This window comes from Onthophagus taurus, chromosome 2, assembly GCF_036711975.1.
Source record: "Onthophagus taurus isolate NC chromosome 2, IU_Otau_3.0, whole genome shotgun sequence".
Lineage (NCBI taxonomy): Eukaryota > Metazoa > Arthropoda > Insecta > Coleoptera > Scarabaeidae > Onthophagus > Onthophagus taurus.
The window spans coordinates 6312932-6333504 of NC_091967.1; the positions used below are offsets into that span (position 1 = coordinate 6312932).

Here is a 20573-nt window from a genome sequence, read left to right on the forward strand (position 1 = left end):
ATTAAATAAGTCTAGCCGAAACATGTTGCTAATAGTTTATAAATTCAAGTGAATAGGTATTAATGTAAATAATTTTGTGATACACAACTAGTTAGGAACTGCGAAATCATGAACAGAAAAGTTGTGGAAAAGAGGTTATGAGTAAAATTGTGAACTAATTGCAAGTTGGATTTGGAGCTCACGAAGTTGTTTTAGAAATAGGTATGCGAAAAGTTGTAAATTAGTTTTCAAGTAACCGGCTGTTAATTATATTTGCAAAGTAGATACTTTAGAGTTTGTTTTTCACCAAAAATTTTAATTCTAATTTTAAATGTATAACATACACTTCCTTTTGATATGATTTGATTTTAATGTATAATTTAATATCTTAAAACCATGATTGCCACTAACTTGTGCCACTAACCATGACAAATTACTATCGGCAATCAAGTAAAATCAGCTAAAAGAAGGCAATTAAGAAAAAGTTGTGCGAAAAAGAGTCAGTAACAGAAATACTTAGTTTTAAACGTTTACTAATTCTCGCTATAGATAACAATATTGATATTAGCTTTGCTCCAACAACCGTTCATGCCTTACGCCGTCACATTTCGACAGATTTGATCGCATAATTTGGCAGGTTTCTAATCGATCAGAAACACTTGTTGGAACTAAACTATTAATTATTGGATATTAATTACGGTATTGTAACGCATCATCAGTTGCCGGTAGCGAAACCTCATTAAATAGTATTTAATATGTTACAAATGTTTCGCTGCTACAAATTACGTAAATTTTATCCATATTCGCCGTGCACTAATACCATATCCATCAACTCCGTAATAAAAAACATAATAAGAGTAGTAACAATGATTAACACAATAACACCTAGAGCAACAATAGTCTCACAACAAAGGAAGCAAGCGAACGACGTCGAATTGGGTATTAACTTAAGAACAAAGAATCGTTCCACTTTAAACTTGAGTGTTTACTCCTAGAATATGTGTACAGGTGCCCCGTTAAGGGTACAGAGCGGCTGTATCTCGACAACGGTAAAGCCTAGAGGTTTGGGAAAAAACCCTTATAGGCAAAGTGGCCAAGAGAAATAGCTGGAAATTATTTTGAAGTTCGTAATTCGACCGCTAGGAGGTAACTGCCATTGAGAAACATAAAATTCCTGCTATCCCAGAACCTTAGACGATGAGCTATAATTCGACAACGAAAGACATTTTTCTCTAGAAGTGTTTTTAAGATTGACTTAGTGATTACGGAAAACTAGCAACGTGTAGCCCATTTAGACATCTCTATGAATTCGTAAATCACATTAGTGCGCATAAGAATAATATCTCCATCCCATTGTTTTACATCAGGCCTTAACAGACGACCTGACTTTTCAAGAAAAACCAATAACCAGGGAAAATATGACAAAACACTAAATGCCAGTACAAACGTGTCTAGGGCCGAGACCTAAACAGCGTTTTTTTTTCGTCGAAACTAGATTAAATAAATGCATCGAGGTTTATGGAAGGCATTTCGAACATTAGCGAGCTATTTTGGCCAAAAATTTAAGTTATTCTAACACGCCTCAAAAGTAGTTTTGAAACAGTTCTAAGCTTGGATAAAGTATGAAGGAAGGTTCTAGGTAATAACATTTTTGTGCTCTCTTATTTGTTTCCTAAGGTATCTTGATCCGATTAAGATATACGAATTTTTAACATTTTTTTCTATAATTCGAGAATGCATGGAGATATCTGTATACATAGCAGGGACTATTTTGAGTTAGATTCTTACCAAATATTAATAATTAATTTGTTCGGAAATAAAATTGATTAGATTTATAAGTAATTTATAAGTAAATAATTTTGAAATGTTTCTTTAAACGAATACATGTATAATCATAAACGAAAGCTTAAAGCTGTTAGTTACTCTTATCCACCTATGAGATCTACAGTACGATTGATTATTCGAAATTTCAATTTCGCATCGCATAATGTAAGCTTGGTTAAATCTGGATAGGCAAAGCATTAGTTGGTTTCGAATTAATACGACTTCATGCTTCCATTACCGATTACCTGGTCAATGTAACAACAAATTTATTTTCCATAGAAACGTCTGTTAACAATGTCGTCCTGTCTATTGCATTCGGCATCGCAACTAGTTATTTAAGCGTGCACGATGATGACTTTCATGGTTTCCACGGGATAGATTTTCAACAGAATTGTTACTATTGCTATATGCCAATAAGTCAATTACAAACCCACTCGTATATCTCAGTTACGATTGCATTTACACGTACGCCAATCAATATCCTGTTGGAGTACACATCAAGTATTCTGTGTGTACTTAGGTTGTAATATCGATGTTTCTATTGAAAATGTTATAAATTTATGGGTATCAAGTTTTATTTTATGTAAACTTATAGTTGTTAGAGACTACAAGCTTAAGATATTTTATAAATAGAGGTAGGAAAGTTTCTTATAATGTGTTCTCGTAGACTTGGCAAAGTTCCATTTCAGTTTTAGGCTATTTGAATGCGAGGATATTAGGACATATATTTTTATGTAACTTTTTCTAAAACTACTTTTCGAATATTTATTTTATTTTTGCTTGCAAAGTTGTTTGAAAAAAAACTCGGAAATGCTAGCAGATATTATTGCATTGTGATTTCGTTGTAGGTATTGATTTTCTTTCTATCTCATTTTTAATTTACGCTACTTTAATTTCGGTCTGCTTCATTCAATTACGATTTAAATTTAATCGCAATTTTTTATTCATGAATTATTTAGTTACTCTTAAATTACTTTTTTATAATTTATACTAAATTAATAGTAAACAGTATTAAGATGGTTAAATACAAATATTTTTATTTAATGTGGGAATACAAAGAAAACTACATTAATGATAAATTTTAAAAAAATCGATAGAAAAGAAGAATAGGGTCAGCTTGAAAATGGAAACGGATATAAGATAGTCGTACCGTATCGGCGAACGCGACATCTGTCGGCATCGGGGGCCCTTTCTCGTTATCTCCCTAAAATTCAATTGCCTCTCTTCAGATCTTAGCGGGTTTCATTCAGGGAAACCAACTAATGTTATTGAGTTGAAATCCAAGCTTAATTCCTATTTGAAAAGTTCGGATTTAATTTAAGAGTTCCTATTTTACAAAAAGTAACGAATGACTTTTAGATAAATTTAATTCGTTTTAAGGATATTGAAACAGATTAATTAATTTATTTCATTTTGATTAATTTAGAATGTTTGATTTGAATGAGTGCATGTTGTAAACACGTTAGGATTACTTGTATTAACACATTTAATTTGCGCACATGTACTGTACTACAGGTGCGTATGGCTCGGTTTGTTTGAGCCCATCAACTATTTTATACGGCTCATGTGGATTGGATTTGATCGAAACGGCAATAAGTATCCATTATTGTGGTCTCTATGGTTTTCGAATATTTATGCCTTACTGGGAATTATGCTTTATATTTGCTTGATGTAAAGTTATAGGTTAATTTACTATTGAATTCGATACAAATGTTTGAAAATGCCTAATTTTCACGGAAATTAGTAGCTACAATTATATAAAATTTGGAATATGCTTGATTATGAATTATTTTCTCTTAAAAATCAGATACAGAATTATTCTGTTCATGGACAGCTTGGCAAATCTATCTTGCCCTATTAAGGTTGGATGCGCTTTAGCAAAGTTGACAAATTGCAAAATGATTACAAACAAGACATGCTTTGTTTACCTCAACCTCAGAACCAAAAAAAATCAAAAGTGACTCATAATATCACAAAATCGGTAAATTTTTCATCTCCACATTGTATATGAACAGATAATTCTCTTAATCTGCTTTATTAAATTAAACTTAATTATTTTGAAATATGAAAATTTATATGTTTTCATTGTCATGATAATGGACTCAATACATTACCAGTGGGAAAGGATTCTATTCTTTTGAGAATTGAAAAAATTCATCCCTGCCAACTCTTTGGTGGAAATCGAATATAATGGGACAAATCAATCGCAGTAATGCAGAACCGGAAATTTCATCCTGCGGGAAATCCAAAGGTCGTCTTTCTGAGCTTGCTTCCGATATTTCTTTTTCTTATCTTTATATTTAAATGATTACATTAACCTAAAAAAGTCTTTGGACGATTTAAAATTAGATACACGAAAAATTGAATGATGGAAAATGTGCGAAAACTTCGTTTTTTAATTTTGTTATCAAGTTATAATTTTGTTCACCGAGCATGAAATTGAAAATCCCCGAAGGGATTATTTCGAATTTTCACATTTATATCACACAATGTTACCCATTAATCTTTTACCCATTTAAAATATTGGTTATTTATCACCGCGTATATTTTTGTGCGATATTATATGAAACAATAACTATGTCGAATAAATGAATAAATAATTTACTTTAATTTATATTTTAAAATGACAATTTTGTTTGATTTAAGCTTTCAAAGTACCCCCGTAACTTATAAATAATTTACCATAAACTATAAAAAAAAACATGTTTATGATGATGTATTTATCGCTTTTTAATATCTATGCAAATGAGAAGTTGATTTGATTTCTCAGATGGTGGTATCTGACGTTTTGGGGTCGCTCAAGGACGGAATGTGATTTTGGGTTGATTAATTCCATGTCAATTCCGGAATGGTGTAGCTTTGCGTAATAAATTCGAAACTGTGCAGTCTGAATAGATAGCAAACCCGGTTTTGGCGCGGTACGACGGAAACGCTCCCCAAAATTTAATTTGCAACCTTGGTTACATGAAATAATATGAAATGTCACGGGAGAGACGTGATAAGCACAAACTTTATAATACAAAAGCGTACCTAAACTACTACTTTCGTTACTTTTCATTAGCTTCTATCTATGATTTAAATTTAAATAGTACACCACCCAGTCCATATAAATACCTTCGTGTTTGAAATCACTTCGATTGTTCCGCTGTTCCACCAAATCATGCAACCACCATTAATGAGGAAGTTCTTGCCGAATTCGTGCAGAAAAGTGTCCACAGAAAAGGCTTATGGTCACGAAAATCAACAGGAAATTTCTAGATAATGACTGTTTCAGGGTTTGTTAACATTATTAACATTCATTTAACCAATGTGTACAGATTATCAATACAGATAATAACCGTTGCCTTTAGATATAATTACTTATCTTTATATTGACCTATTGTACACTAATATTCCACTTAGCATTGTGGTATGCACACAATTTATTTAAATTGTTTACAAAACGTGTGTTGTAAATGTCTTTTAATATAAGGGTGATAGTACACAAAATTTTTGCTTTTCAAACTTTGCCAAACTATCTTGGCCACGTGCGACAAATTATTTATAGATGATATAATGAACGTAATAATATAACACGAGAGCGATGAAATATTCTCGTGACTAAGTAGTGTAAAGCGAATTTCTGGTAACACGATTATTCGTATTTAACGTTTAATACAAAATTAATTCCTGTGGCGATGATTCGGTGCTACATTAAGATTCTGATCATAACTTGCTGCATCGCATATAGTACCAATATTGCAAATATGTAGTGCAGTCATGAAGATAAGTGAGGGATAATTTAACACGATCAATACGCGTTGGTATAGATTCACTCGTTTGTCAAATAATGTTGCAATTACTTCATTAAAACGATTGTTTACCCAAGTTATAATTGTATTATTTTACATGTTAGTTTTTAATTGCTATAACCTTGAAAACGCAATTACAATTATAAACACATAACTACAAAGATGTTTACATATGAAATCTGACCAAGCATTAAATAATACCATGACCTATCAACAATGACCGGGTTGTCCTTTACAAAATAGGTATTGATCATGCGAATATATCACGTAATACTAACGAACGTCATCGCAACGTGTTGCGGTATAAATTACATCACGATTTACACAAATCCTATAGCTACTAGGAGCTAAATGATATCGAGAATTTAACCCTTTATTTACACCATCAACATAATCCATTAATATTTATTGCAACTTTTTTTTTAAATAAGACAAATTTAAATATTTTATAGAAGAGGCTTACAGAGGGTGTCACCAAAACGACCTCTCAAATATCGAGGTTGTTTACATGGGTGAAATGACACTTGTGACATTAACCTTTAAGTACCAACGAGACAAATCCACCACCAATGATGGTGGAACGTCCACATCATGTGTAATAAGAATGGTGGTGACAGTAGACATTACGGCGTGATATTTCAGTTTCAAGACAGTCTGGATTCTTCTTTTTATTGCGTTGTCTCCGACAAAATCCCATTGGCGATTATGACTTTTGGTTGCTGCTCGGAACAATTGTAGTCAGATGCCACCAAACCATCGGCGAAGATCTATTAGACATAAATTTTGACGTCCCTCTACAGATTTTTTCGCTTTTTGCTCATACTCTTAGCAAGCACTATCATGTCGTCTGCATAATGGAGAATTATTTACGTTGACATCGTTTATCCTAATTCAGCCTTGCCTAACTCCCTTTAGGATTGCTGTTTGTTCTGATGTCTGACCCTTCACTCGAACTTGTGCAGTTTGATATCTTTTGACCTTTTGGTGTTGTACGCAGACGATGGGCATCTACGTTCATGTCTTTACATTTCTGCGATAAGACATTAAGTCAAAATAGGGCTTCTAGTGTTCCCATGCCATTTCTAAACCAGAACTGAAGCTTTCAGGACGTGTGGCATGCGCTAAATATACGAGGGTGAAAGTTCATTTGACCCAATCATTTGAGATCCTTCCAGTTTCGTAGATAGAATTGAATAGGGATGTCAACGTGATCAGATCTTGATCTTCTGCATATGTTTGGTCTGAGCCTGTAGTTTTGCAAATTTTTTTGTAGGTCTTGTTTAACTTCATCTTTTGTAATTATAGGTTTCGGTGGTTTCTTTAGTCTGTTGTCATAAATAAGCTGCCATAAAAAAAAAGCAAGTCTTCCTGCTTAGCCTAAATATTATTTACGACATTCACAGATCACAAGAAAAAGGTTATTTAGTAGATTACACCTTTAGATCGCACTAAAATATATAATATTTGTAATAAGTTTAATATTAAGGTTTCTCTTGATCGTGTATACACAACCATAACCTAATATACATGAACAATACGTTGCGGTTAACATGGTTTAATAAAGTTTTGTTTGTCTATTGCAGTTGGATATGCTCGACGGAAATGGGGTTCCGATAATGAACGCGGTTACAAATCCAGCAAGACTAAATTAAATTCATCGGGAGGTATGTTGTAATTCCCTTTATATTTTTTATAATTCGGTTGAAATTAATTAAAAATAAACAAGCAAAAAATTTTAAAAACGTATTATGAGCTCTTATTTTAATTAAACACACTATATATAACCATCTGACGCTATATTGGTCGTATTGAACGTGTTTGTTGTTTGTCGACAAACAGACCCCATTGACTTATATACAAAGTGATCGAAATAGTAATCAAACTAGTCTACATTTCGAGTACCTAATATTGACAGAATATCCCTCTTTCGCTACGATGCAGCTACTAGAGGAGATAACCAAGAGTTAATTATCCAAGTTAGTTCTGACAAAATTGTTATTTCAGGTGTAATTGAATCTTCTCTTCTCAGCTTCGGGTTTCCCGAGAATTTCTTAATTTATACTTAACAACGTGACGACTTGTTAACTGACGACTTCGACCCTTCAATTTGTAGCCGGTGTAAACTGAGATCGTTTTGGTAAATTCCAGTGTTAATTGGCGGAGTAATAACGAGACTTGCTAATTGAGTAAACTGGAGGAGAAAATGAAGCGACTAAGCATTATATAAAAGCGGTTTGAACATCATCAACGCCATTCAGAGTTTAATTTTGTGTGTGTAAATGTTGATAAATATTGTGGAGTAATGTTTTACGCGGATAGAATTTCAGATTAATGTTTCGAAAAACTTGCGGTTTAAATAATTAAACATTTTTTTTAGTTGGTTTATCTACTCGTTGCCTTTATAAGGGTACATGAGACCCTTATATTTCTTATTTCATACTCGTTGGTGTGTAGTACTTTGTATGCGACCACTTTTATGCAGCTTGGGATTGCCTATGTTTTCATGAAAAGATGGAAAGGATTTCTCAATACGATTTTTCAAGGGGGAATTTCTAAACCGTAACGGAGAGATTTTTCGATAAACGTTCCTTGAGGTCCATTTCACGCCCTCTTAATTTCAGATTAAAATAGTAAGCAAAGAGGCGAAGAGTTGGGTTAGCTCCTTTACTACCCAAAAGTAATTGCGTGTCACGTTGATTAATGAGTTTCCGATTTTGGCAGTTTAACAAGATGTTATTTCACGGGTGCTACGCTAAAATGCTGATATCGACAGCTGTTTGTAATTAAAAAGTACATAGAAAGTTTATCCTGTCCAACTTTGATGATCGACAGCGATAGAAATATAAAGTGAACTCTAACTTAGTTTATATATATATTAAATTGTAACGTAATAGTTATGAACAAAATATATTAATCACGTAAATTATTGTGTGTCATAAATTCATATTCCAAAATTGAATGTCCAATATATTAATTAATAGTATTTATTGTTTAATTTGTTTAATAAGAGAGTATATTCGTCATTTATTAAAAGTTAAAATTATAAAAATTTAATGCTTGATGCAATTATATAAATCGACTACTTGTAACGCTTTTAAAACCATCCCCTTACTTTTTATGATACCTCGATTGTTGGTTGAACTTTTACGAAACCCATTACAACGTGTTTCACTACACAGCATTACTTTGGTAGTTAGAGTGAACTTTTCTTATTCCAGTATAAACGAACTTTCAAACACAAAAACTTTCCTCCTCTATTAATTAAAATTTCCATTTCATTCAATACCTTCGCACCATAATTACTTGTAAGATAACGAAGTAGACTGTGTTATATATTGCCAATTTTCTCTTGCACGTTTTTATCTAAAATGTTCCTTTCTTTGTTAGGAAAGGCTCTGGTTTTTCGAATCCTTGATAGCTTTGTTCGTGTTATAAATGTGTAGGGGCTCAAGAGATTGTTTTGCGATCGGGTTGTTTTTGCTCGTGGGAAAATAAAGGATTTATGGGTGAATTTATGTGACGGGAAAAAAATTTTGTATCTTGCGCCTAAAAAAAAACTTATTATATTTTATTGTATGTGTCGGAGATAAAAAGAGGCAAATAACCTACACATATATTTAAGTATACCTACAATCTTAGTATTTTCAAATTGTAAGAAGTGCTTTAAAAGTGTCCTGAAAAATCGTTGAATTCAGTAATCACAACCTCGATTAGTATCATATCAAATCGAACAATGAATGTAAGGATTCAAGCTGCGGTTATTAGGGGCCGAAACGCTACGATGTCTTGACCACCTTTGAAATAACATAGGTGACCTCGACTGAAGCCGGAGAAATCAAATATGATTATTATTGAGAGGTGCCCTGAACCGAGCAAGAACGTAATTATGTTAAAGCTTATTCGAATTATTCTTTGGCATGAAAATACTATCTGAGAATTCCTAAGGAGATGCGCCTAAGAATTATGGATATCTTTAGGAGAGTAGAGGCCTCAGCAACGAGAGTTGTGGTGACGATGGCGGAAGATAATGGGAAAGAAAGAATTTCGATGAGAAGATGAAAGAAATGGAGAAGAGATAGCAGATAGCTATCGAGAAAAAGATAGCAGGAGAGTTGGCGACCTGGAAAGAAGCAGGGGATAGAGAGTACGAGGGATACGCTAGAGCTGTTAAGAGGGGTGCGGGAAACGAAGTGGACCCGATCGGTACTGGAGGAAGGCAGGGGGAGAGAAAGGGCGCGAGCAAGAACATCATCATAGTGGTCGGAAGAAGGGGTAGCATTCTACAGGGGAAAAATAGACACTTGGCAACAGAGGATACAAGAGATCAACGGGTTGGAAGAGCTTACCCAGGTAGTGCGGGAGGCAATACTGAAAAGGGAGTGTGTACGTAGGGGGGACAAAGTGGGGAGGAACGACTGGTATGATGACGAGTGCAAGAAGGCGAAGAGGGAGACGAAGGAGGTTGAGGCTGTGGAGACGGAGGAAGATAGGGGTGGATAGATATAGGGAAGCCAGGAGAGAATACAGAGAGTTATGCAGTAGAAAGAAAACAGAATTGAGGGAAAAGGAGGCGGCAGAGATTAGGGGGATAACAAGGGAAGGGGAGGTCTGGAGGTATCTGAAAAAAGGAAAGAAGGGTAGGGAGACGAATACCAGCGAAATACACATGACAGAATGGAAGAGTTACTTTATGGGATTATTGGGAGGGGTTGAAACGAGGCTAACGGGGTTGGGAGGATATGAGGGAGATAGGGGAGAGGAGATAGCAGAAGAGGAGATGGAGGCGGTGCTTAGGAGATTGAAGAAGGGAAAGGCGCCAGGTGAAGATGGGATACATAACGAAGCATGGTTGGAAGCATCAAGGGTGGTGCGAGTGAAGTTGTTGGAGGGGATGAATATCGTATGGAGAGGGGGTGGGATTCCGGAGGGATGGAAAGTGGGGGTAATTTGCTCAGTATATAAAAAGGGTAATAAGGGAAGTGTACAGAGCTACAGGGGAATTAACCTACTAGACTCGGCATACAACGTATACACGAAGATACTGCTGGGAAGATTGGAGGAGGAGATGGAGTTGGGGGGAATTTTGCCGGATGGGCAGGCAGGCTTTCGGAAGGGAAGGGGAGCAATCGACAACGTGTATGTGTTGAAGCATTTGGCAGATAGAGAGCTGGATAAGAAGGGAGGGAAATTGTACGCCCTGTTTATAGATTTGAAGGCGGCTTTTGATAAGGTGGATAGGGGGAAGTTGTGGGAGGAGATGGGGAGGAGGGGGATAACGGAACACCTAATTGCGAGAGTGAAGGAAATATACATGGAGACGATGGCTAGGATAAAAGTGGGAGATAAGCTGAGCGACGTGTTCTGGACGACGAAGGGATGTCCGCTGAGCCCAAGTCTGTTTGCACTGTATACGGCGGACCTGGAGGAAAGATTGGGGAAGGGGCAGATGGGAGGATTGGTGGTGGGAGGTAGAAAGGTGCATATGTTAGCATACGCGGATGACATCGTGGTCATGGCGAGAGAAGCGGTGGAGATGAAGGAGATGATAAAGACATTGGAAAGATATTTTAGGGGGAAGGGGCTGGAAGTAAATGTGGGGAAGACAAGGATGATGAAGTTTTGTAAGGGTGGGAGAAAAAGAACAGAAAACTGGAGATGGGAGGGAAAGGAGATCGAGGAGGTTAGGGAGTATACTTACTTGGGGTATGTGTTTAGGGAGGATAACAGGGAGGGGTCGCATGTGATAGCTATGGCAAAAAAGGCGAATAAGGTGATCGGACAAGTATGGGGTTGGGGGAAGAGAGTCTTTGGAAGGAATGTGGCAGCGAGGAAGATTATGTTTGAAGGTCTGGTTAGCAGTGTGATGATGTATGGGGCAGAGGTATGGGGATGGAGGGAGCAGGGACCGCTGGAGGACGTGCAGGCTAGATATTGGAGATGGGTGCTTGGGGTGGCGAGAGAAACACCGGGGTATATAGTGAGGGAAGAGGTAAAGGTGGATAAGATCAGGGTGGAGGCGGGCAGGAGTGCAGTGAAATATGAAGAAAGAATAGAAGGGAGGCCAAGCTGCGGGATCCTGGGGGAGTGTTGGAGGGAAATTAGAGAGGGAAAGGTCAGATATGGGAAAGGACACAGGGACAACTATTATAGACGAGCGGGCTACTCGGTAACGGAGATAAATAGTAGACGAATGGTGGGTAGGGAGATGTGGAGGGAGTTGAGAGACAGGGACCGAGATGTGCAGAGACAGGAAAGGAGGACACAAATAAAAGAGGGAAGGTATAACGAAAGATACAGGGACATAATTACGGAGGGGCTGCCTAGATACTTGTTATTGGAAAGAGATGAGGAAGGGAAAAAGTTGGTGGCTAGGTTCCGTTGTGGAAACGAGGAGAGAGCCAACAAATACTGGATGGCCGATGAGGAGAGGTGGTGTAGGCTGTGCAGGGAGGAATGGGAAACGTTAGAACACATGCTGAATGGGTGCAGTGAGTTGAGGGAGGAGGAGATGGACCGAAGGCAGATCTTAGGAGAGGGGGGAGAGGGGAAACGATGGATGAGAATGGTGATGGGGGTGAGGAGACAAAGGGATGGGTGAGGGGATGATTGGGCCGAGGAGCCGAGGGCGTGGAAATGGAGGAAGAGGGTAGAGAGTGAAAGTAATATTTGAATAATGTAAAGAATTGTAAACAATTACTGTATACAATAAACTCTTAACAATAATACTATCTGAGAATTTCGTCAACGCTATAAACATTCCCTTTCTCCCTTGCAACATTCTATTCCTCCACCCCAACTCCACTCTTTCTAAAAATCTCTTCCTGTTGATCTCATAAAGGGCACATTTCTCCAGAAACTAGTCAACCGATTCTCTTCCGCTAAATTAGACCGAATTAGACCAAATTGATCAAAACCCGGTATGCAGATGTACTTCAGATGAGATACAGATCTCATCACACAGCTTCTATTTTCTCTCCAAAACAACTCCTTAATAACCTTTTCTAGTATAAGTGGCAAAGAATACGGTGTCTATCATTCAGCTTCGCCCTTTTCATCAATAAAATCACAGTTTTCTATACCTTAGGAAATCTACTCTCTTTCAAAGAGCGGTTCTACATTAGTCTAATAGCCATCAGTTTTTAACCACTTCTGCCATAACGCCGTCGAAATCGGCGGCATCGTCAATTCCAACACCTCAACCTCACACTTTCAACGAAGTGACTTCGAGTTAGTTTCTGAAGAAGTTTGCAACATGGCATCCGAAACGTCATACCTTTTCTTAAAAGACGCACGGCAAAACCCGAAAGTTTCTAGTGTTAGTTCTAGTTTTAGTTCTAATTTTAGATCAACCTAAGACTTTATCTTATTTTCTACCACAACTTTCTACAAGTCTTAAAGAGAGAATAAAACAAATTGTACTAAGCCTAATTCAAAATGCGATATTTACGTAAAAAAAAATTAACGGTGTATTTATCACCACAATACTGTAATTCCGAATATATGAGGTTTTTTATTCCTATTTAATTACGAAGCTGCTGATGCTGCTAAAATCGGTACGGGATGCTAGTAGGATACGCAAAAATAATGAGATATACGGAAGCTCTGTGCCAATTTTGGTTCGCTTTGCGGTTTATCCAATGTTTCCCTATCGCAAGTTATACCGGAAGCGGATTACACTCTCGTTCTGCGTGCATTAAAAAATCTCGCAGATTAATGCCCATCGTATTGTTCATCGAAACGCGAATGGGAACCTACTTTTTATTTTAATTTTCATTCGCAATTAGAAATCGAACGATATTTTCACGTACGATTTATCGAATCGAATTTTTTCACAGGGAATCGCTGAAGGGTTAATAATATATTTTCCTTGTAACAAAATTGTATTTCGATTGTTAGTCGAAATCGAACACGATGCAGTCCTCTAATACAGGTCACGCCGGACACGTCCGAAATGTAGTAGAGGACAACTGAAACGTTCGATAGTTTTACAGGCGATGACAGAATTCGAAATATATAGATAAAAGTTTACCTCGATTCGATTTTTCTTTCGTCACAAACTTGAAATTTTGAACGAAAATAGTGTATGAGATAGAAATATGAATAAATTGTTTATACAACGAAGAGACTTGCTTCAGCTTTCCACTTTTATTTGCAAAAACTTGACATGGGAATTGAGCAAGTAGGAGTTTCGAGTTTCGTTTGCGTGTCAATATGTACTAGTGGGATACAATAACCCATAACTCAAATATTGACAATTCTCTATAGCTATATTTCAAAGTCATATGCATGAAATTCTAAGGTTGAATTATAATCCAATCTTAACCATTCTTTTTTAATTTTAATGTAAAATATAGTTTCATTTTCTTTGATGTTACATCAAATTGATAAAATAAGTATAAGAAAACAGGCATCCTCACTATTATATGACCTTTTACAGAAAGCGCTTTGATCGTCAAATGAAATATTCCTTCACACAGACTTTGAGATGAAGTTACTTACCGAACATTCTGTAAAAGCTTTGGACGCTTTAAGTAATTGAAATATGAGCCATAGAGAAGAAACCCGGTTCGGTGCCGAAACTCGTTCCGGTCCTCTGAAAGAAATCGCTCCACTGAACTTCAGCGCGCATTTGTCATCAGCGAGCCGTACCAGCCAATAAGGGAACAATCGGTTTAAACTTTCTGTGGTCGAGATCTTATCCCCTTTTTCTCTTTTAAGATGTCACGAAATACTAAAAGGGCAATTATAGAAACATTCTTTACAAAGATATTAAACAGCTAATAATCACACCTTCAAGATCCATTAACTTTAATGCACATGTTTTCCTTCACCCTAATAGTAAGTAATTAAAGTCTTTATTACTCGTGGTTCCATTAACTTAATGTATCCATCGTCATACCTTAATTGCTACCCTTTGACTAAACTATTACGACTTGTCGCCATTAATCCGAAAGTTTCGCGTGAAATTTCGTTTCGGCGAAACGTGTTAAGCTTTACGGGATGAAAGAAAATCAAACCCTCTAATTACCTTATATGCCGAGCGCTTTTCATTTAGAGGAAAGTTCTCTCTCAACCGTAAAACGAAGGGGTACCCTTTCGTCAAACCTAATTGAATTACGGCCTTTGTTGTGGGGCGCTACGGGAAATAATGCGTATTCGAAGTTGAAAGAGAGACCTAAATTTGTTAACATCAACATGATATATTCCACAATACTGAACTATATAAATTTCATATCTGTGGTCGACATATTAAATCAATTCGTTTTAACGATGTGAAATTATTTTGTTATAATTTTATTTTATTTATGAACCGATTTTGTTGGAAAATTATTGAAACATTTTCGTAAAGTACATTCTTTTTTAATTAAATAATTTTCGGTAACTTATTACGCATTATGTTTTCTTGCTTTAAATAGGAAACCTTTAAGAAGTATTTTCTTGGCTTAAAAATAATCGGTTTTTCTTTTGGAGAGAATTCATTACTTTGTTATTCGTTTCATCTTGTTCTCTTATCGATTTTATTATTATAACATTTAGACGGATGGTGAATTACATCTTTATCAAAAATAATAAAATATCTCGAATAGTCTCGAATTTGTTCTCAACATTAAACAAATTTAATATTCTGGCGTGATCCAATTAAATTTGTTTTATTGGATCACCAAAATCGATTTCCAAAATCGTTCTCTTAAATGTCGGTGAAACCTAATAGTATACATAAAAGGTTTTATGAATAAAACGATGTATATGGCAATTAAAAGAACAGAAGAGCAGCAACCCAACCTAAGCTTGTCGATAAGTAAGGGGACGACACGATTCACTTGAAGACATTGTTAAACGACAGAGGCCGATTCGCAGAAGCAGTGACAGCAAGAGTCAGGAGAGGTAATTAGTGCTACTACGTCAAGAAAAGTCTGCTATGTTCAAAAATCTTCAGCAGAAAGATCAAGTTAAGAATGTTTAAAACACTAATTAGAGCTGTAGTAACCTATGTGGCTGAAACGTGGTGACGATGACGCAAAAAGAGCACGCTGAAAATGTTTGAGCAGAAGATATACCGTAAGATTTTCGTCCCAACCCTAGAGGAAGTCGCATACCATGATATAGTGCGTTTGGTAAATGCTATCTGACTGAATGAAAACCGCCAAAGAAGTGAACGCGAAGTGAAGTTTATGGACTATGCATGTTCAACGAAGGAGGGAGATTGCCGAGGACATAGGAAGATGGGCCTAGTTAGTACGCGAGGCCAAAACCCACATGAGATTGTAGAGCCAAAGGAAGGAGGAGAAGAATATATTGCAAATAAACTGAAATAAAAAAAGTTAGTACTCTGAGGAGGCATAAAATTTAGAAAAACGGCAAACTACTTAGCATATAAGTACTTAAAGATGTGGTTGTAGTGTACTTGCTCATGAGTACTTCTGGAATTTTGCTAGAAAGCACAAAACTAGAATTAAATAATTCGAAGAGCTCTTGTAAAACTCTTCTTCTATTCTTGTTATTTCAAAAAAAGCACTCACTCACTTGGCACTTACTTGCTGGATATCGTTCAAGTAGCCTTATTCATGGAAACTTAAAATTTGGAAACCCAATAAGTTTTATTTCTTAAATCTTAAGCGTTTTGAAGAAAACCATTTTTAATCCCCCAACAAACCAGCAGGTAGATGTTTATATTAGTTCATGTTACTTTATTATAGTATCGGTGTTTATAGACTTAAAGTTCACCACATTCATGACATGCATGGAAGCACGGTTTTGAGAATAACACTCGTCATCAACTTCATCCCTTCTGCAAACTTTAAACCACGCAACGACCTAGCAGGGTGCCATTTTCGGTTAGCACTTCAGCTAATGAGATCGTCTCCTCTTAACCCTGACATAAAGTCATGATTAACCAGGTTTGCCAAGAGTAACACAAACTTTAACAAGAAGTTAAATATGACGACGGTATTTAATTTTAAGAATCTGAATTTACATCAACTCTAAATAAAAATGTTACAGATAAGCGGTAAAAGTTTTCGAAATGAAAATCAAACCAAAATAATCTAAATTTTAAATAAATAACTACGCAATCAAAAATATAATTGAAATTGTGCAACGACACAGAAATATTTAAATTCTTTGAATTCAATGTTTTTTTTTTTTTAATAATTTTAAATTAAAATGCTCCCACAGTAACGGATGCCTGTTTTTGTCGGTAGCGGAGACATCATTTATTGTATATAACAATTTTATTGATTAGTCAAAATAATCTAGTTAGTAAAAGAGCTCAAAATTTTATATTAATTTAACTTTCATTTAACTGTTATTTATACAAGACATTTCTTGCAATATAGCTATAGGTACTAGTTTCAACATTCAGAGGCAAGTGTTAAAGGTCAAAAGAGATTATTAACATTTTTAAATGCCAGATAGTAGGTCAATACAGAACCTAATATGTTTTCATATCAGTGTGTTAAACAAAATTCAAGTAAATAATTATATTAAGTAATATAACAAAATTAAATGTAGTTAAATAATATTTTTTGTATCACAAATTAAGGTTGTTTATAAATAAACAGGGACATTTAGGTTTCATACTTTATTTTATATTAGAATTTATATTCAGCTTGGAACATTAATTATGTTTAATTGGTAATAAATAAACGAGGGGTTATAATTAGTAAACGTTCTGGAATCGACATACGTTCTTTCCCAAGCCGACTTTTCCTTGGCGGGGTTATAGATTTTTCATTAGGTCCTTACCTTCCAGGAAGGAGCAGAACAAAACGAGTGGTGCACTAATTAAAATCCGCCAATTTAGGACTGTACTCACGCGAGATTTAATTAGATCGCGGCCGTTAGCGAATTTTAAGAGTCGTCGACTCGTGACTTTCATCGGTAATCCAAAGTGTTTTGGAAAATTTAGAGGAATATAAAAAACCGTTAACCCAGATGAAGTCACGTTTGCCAACCATTGTCTGGCAAGCCACCAAATCTGATTGAATTAATACACCCTTAAAAACAAAAGTAACTGTATCCTAAGATATTGTCTGCACTGAAAGAATGTTCTTGTTGAAAATTCATGAATTTTCTTTGAATGGAAAAATCGACAAATTATCTCTGCCAACATAAAACTATAAAGCTCGATTTTATTAAGATGAAATTAAAACTCTCCTCACTAAAAGATTAATGATTAAAGAACAAACGGGTAATTACTGGACGAAATCGCTAAGACGTGAAGTTATCGGAAGAACTCGTTGCAGCGTCATCGAATGGGCGAACAATGAAGCTGGTGAAGACAAAGAACAGGGGCCACGTGTCAAGGGCTTAGACGAACGAACGAGCCGAGAAAAACGGGGGCGCAAAATGCCGACTAATCAAAATCCACCAGCGGGTTGTCATAAACTAGAATTAAAATCAGCTGAAGGAACTTTTCCCCCATTGGATCTTATAGAAACAAACAGTTATTAAATGATAATAGTAATAAAAGAAAATTTAATAAAACGTGTTATATGAAGACGACATCTCCCAGATACAAGAATTATAGTCATCGAGATCTGATTGAATAAGCGACTTTAGTTGGGAGAAACCTAAAACCATAAAATCCCACTCCCTCGACGCAAAAGGGTTTTAGCTTTGGAGGATTATTACCATATAATTTTCTTTTGAGAGAAATTTAATTTTAATAAAAGAAAGTTGTAATAAAAATGGAAAACGTGTATCTACTTACTTTATCCCACATGTCAATACAATTTCACATTACAGTAAAACCTAGATATAACGAATCAAGACGGGGAAGGCGCTGAATAACAAATAAAATTAGACTAACACTAGAACTAACGCTAGACCTAGAACCAAAAATATTCGGGTTTAGCTGTGCGTCTCTTAAGACAAAAACTCAGGGTTATCATAAAGGCGTCACCTTTTCCAAGCAAAACTTACTACCCAATGCAAATGCATAGTAGTTTCGTAACTATGGTTAGTGTATTCATATATTGCGAGTTATATGAAATTTCCGGTGTAAGTATACAAAAAAAAATAATAATAAATAAAAGACAAAAAATATATCTTTTAAGACACGCAACGAACCACTACGAAGGGAAACGTTGAACGAAAGTTAAGCTTTTGTGAACGTTTCCCCTTTATTCATCATTCTTCACACAACCATGTAGGTATATCGGAAAATTCTCCTTTTAAGCATTCATCTCTACTTGACAGCAAGACCTTTAATTAAGGGTTTTGTTAGAAAAATCTGATATATTTGATCTTATTTCATGAATTATCAAACGAACCGAACATTATTTGATTAAATCGATTTTAAGTGCACCTTTTAAATTTCAACCGGTTTTCTGGGTGGAACCAATTTTAATTAAAATTTTTACTAGAATAACGTGTATCTAATAATATTCCAGTTCAGAGATTAATTCTGATTGAAAAGCATCGATAGTATGTGCTTAAATTTAATTAAATGGCTTCATTTAACATTCCGATGTGAAATCTTCAGCTTGTACTATAATGAGAAATTGTCTAAAGTTGAATTAAAAAATTCATATCACCGGAAATTATGAAAACGAAGGAATTATTTTTGATTAACTTAATTTGTAATTAAATTTTACGTTGAAAGTGATAAAATTTACTTACAATTATTAAATTAGACATTATAACTGAAAGATAAAATGGAAATTTTATCTATACAATACCATGTTATCCCAACGTTATTGTGCTCAGATATGGGACTGCATAAGATGCGAAACATTCCAACATAACTGGTACAAGGTACGCAATTTCAAGGCTTCGTAATGTTTGTTGGACGTTGGAATACTAAAGGAAAGCTCGACTATCTGGTATTTTATTTATGGAAAGCGCCCCTTTAATGTCGTGAATACCTCGTACTATCGGCCGGTTACTCTTCGATCCTCGGAGACGATCTCCGTTGACTACCTATTGTCGTTTAGAACATAGTAAGAGCTGTGTAGATGGTGTAAATGTAAAGCCATTCAAAATATATTTTAGATAAATAATGGGTTACCACTCATTCTAGTAATTTTTCGATTAGCTGGTTATCTATTGAAAATTATAAAAGGAATATAAAATATTCGAAGCTTATCCATCCAACTTTAAAGGATTTCTTTTCGAGTAATAACCAAAGGGACACCCTCAGGCTATTCTAGGATTTCCTTATCAGCCGCCTTGCTGACAAGCCTTTTATAGGACTTCACTCGTCTCTACGTGCTTACTACAACGGAATTTATGTGTGAAGTTCCCCAGTACTGCTGTAAAAACGTTCTTTATCTCTGCAAAAATGTCTTTGAAGTGTTTAACGATTTTTACAATTAAACCAAATATTCGTATTTCATGTCCTTAAGCGATAAAATTAGTTGGTTAAAGTCATAACAATTTAATGTATTAATTGAGGTCAAAATCGAACCCATATATACCTTTATTAAAGTAATAAACTTCATTCTATATCCTTAAGTCTGCACCTCCCTATTACCGTAGAATATTAGAGCAGGTATTTATGGATGTATGCGGTTAAGTCTTTTCCGACACCAAATTTCCATATAAATTTTCTCTCCATAATTTACGCTCTCAATTTTCTTCTGAATATCAATGAACTCCTTTTAAGTACTTTAATATTCAAGTTAAGTTAAATTTTAATGCACAAAATTACCACAGTGAACCACTATATATATTCTGCTTGATTTTAATGATGATACACTGAAGTAGTGATACCGTAACTTTGGAAACTACCGTATAACCGACAGACATAGAGCAAACAACAGATGTAACTCCTGCACTCTAAATTAGAAAACGAACTGGGCAACTGCAATTTCGCGGACCGCATTCATTTGATAGAATGTTCGTGCTGAATTTGCTGTTTACTCATTGCCTGAGGGTATTTCAAAGTTTCCACTTCCTGTTCCAATAATCAATGGCATTGAAACACTACCACTTCTGCGGCGAATTAATAAATCTCGTTATGGACATGAACGTCTA

General features: G+C 35.5%; 1 protein-coding gene across 4 annotated transcripts in view; it reads left to right on the forward strand.

The window, feature by feature from the left end:
• LOC111427375 (Octopamine beta2 receptor) overlaps positions 1 to 20573 on the forward strand; it is a 54823-nt gene that overhangs the window by 30827 nt on the left and 3423 nt on the right. For 3 of the 4 annotated variants that reach the window (XM_023062493.2, XM_023062496.2, XM_023062494.2), the window contains one exon: positions 7178 to 7258. The exons of the other annotated variant lie outside the window; for it this stretch is intronic. The gene's annotated coding sequence lies outside the window, so the exon portion shown is untranslated. The remainder of the gene's footprint in view (positions 1 to 7177; positions 7259 to 20573) is intronic. 4 annotated transcript variants of the gene reach the window in all.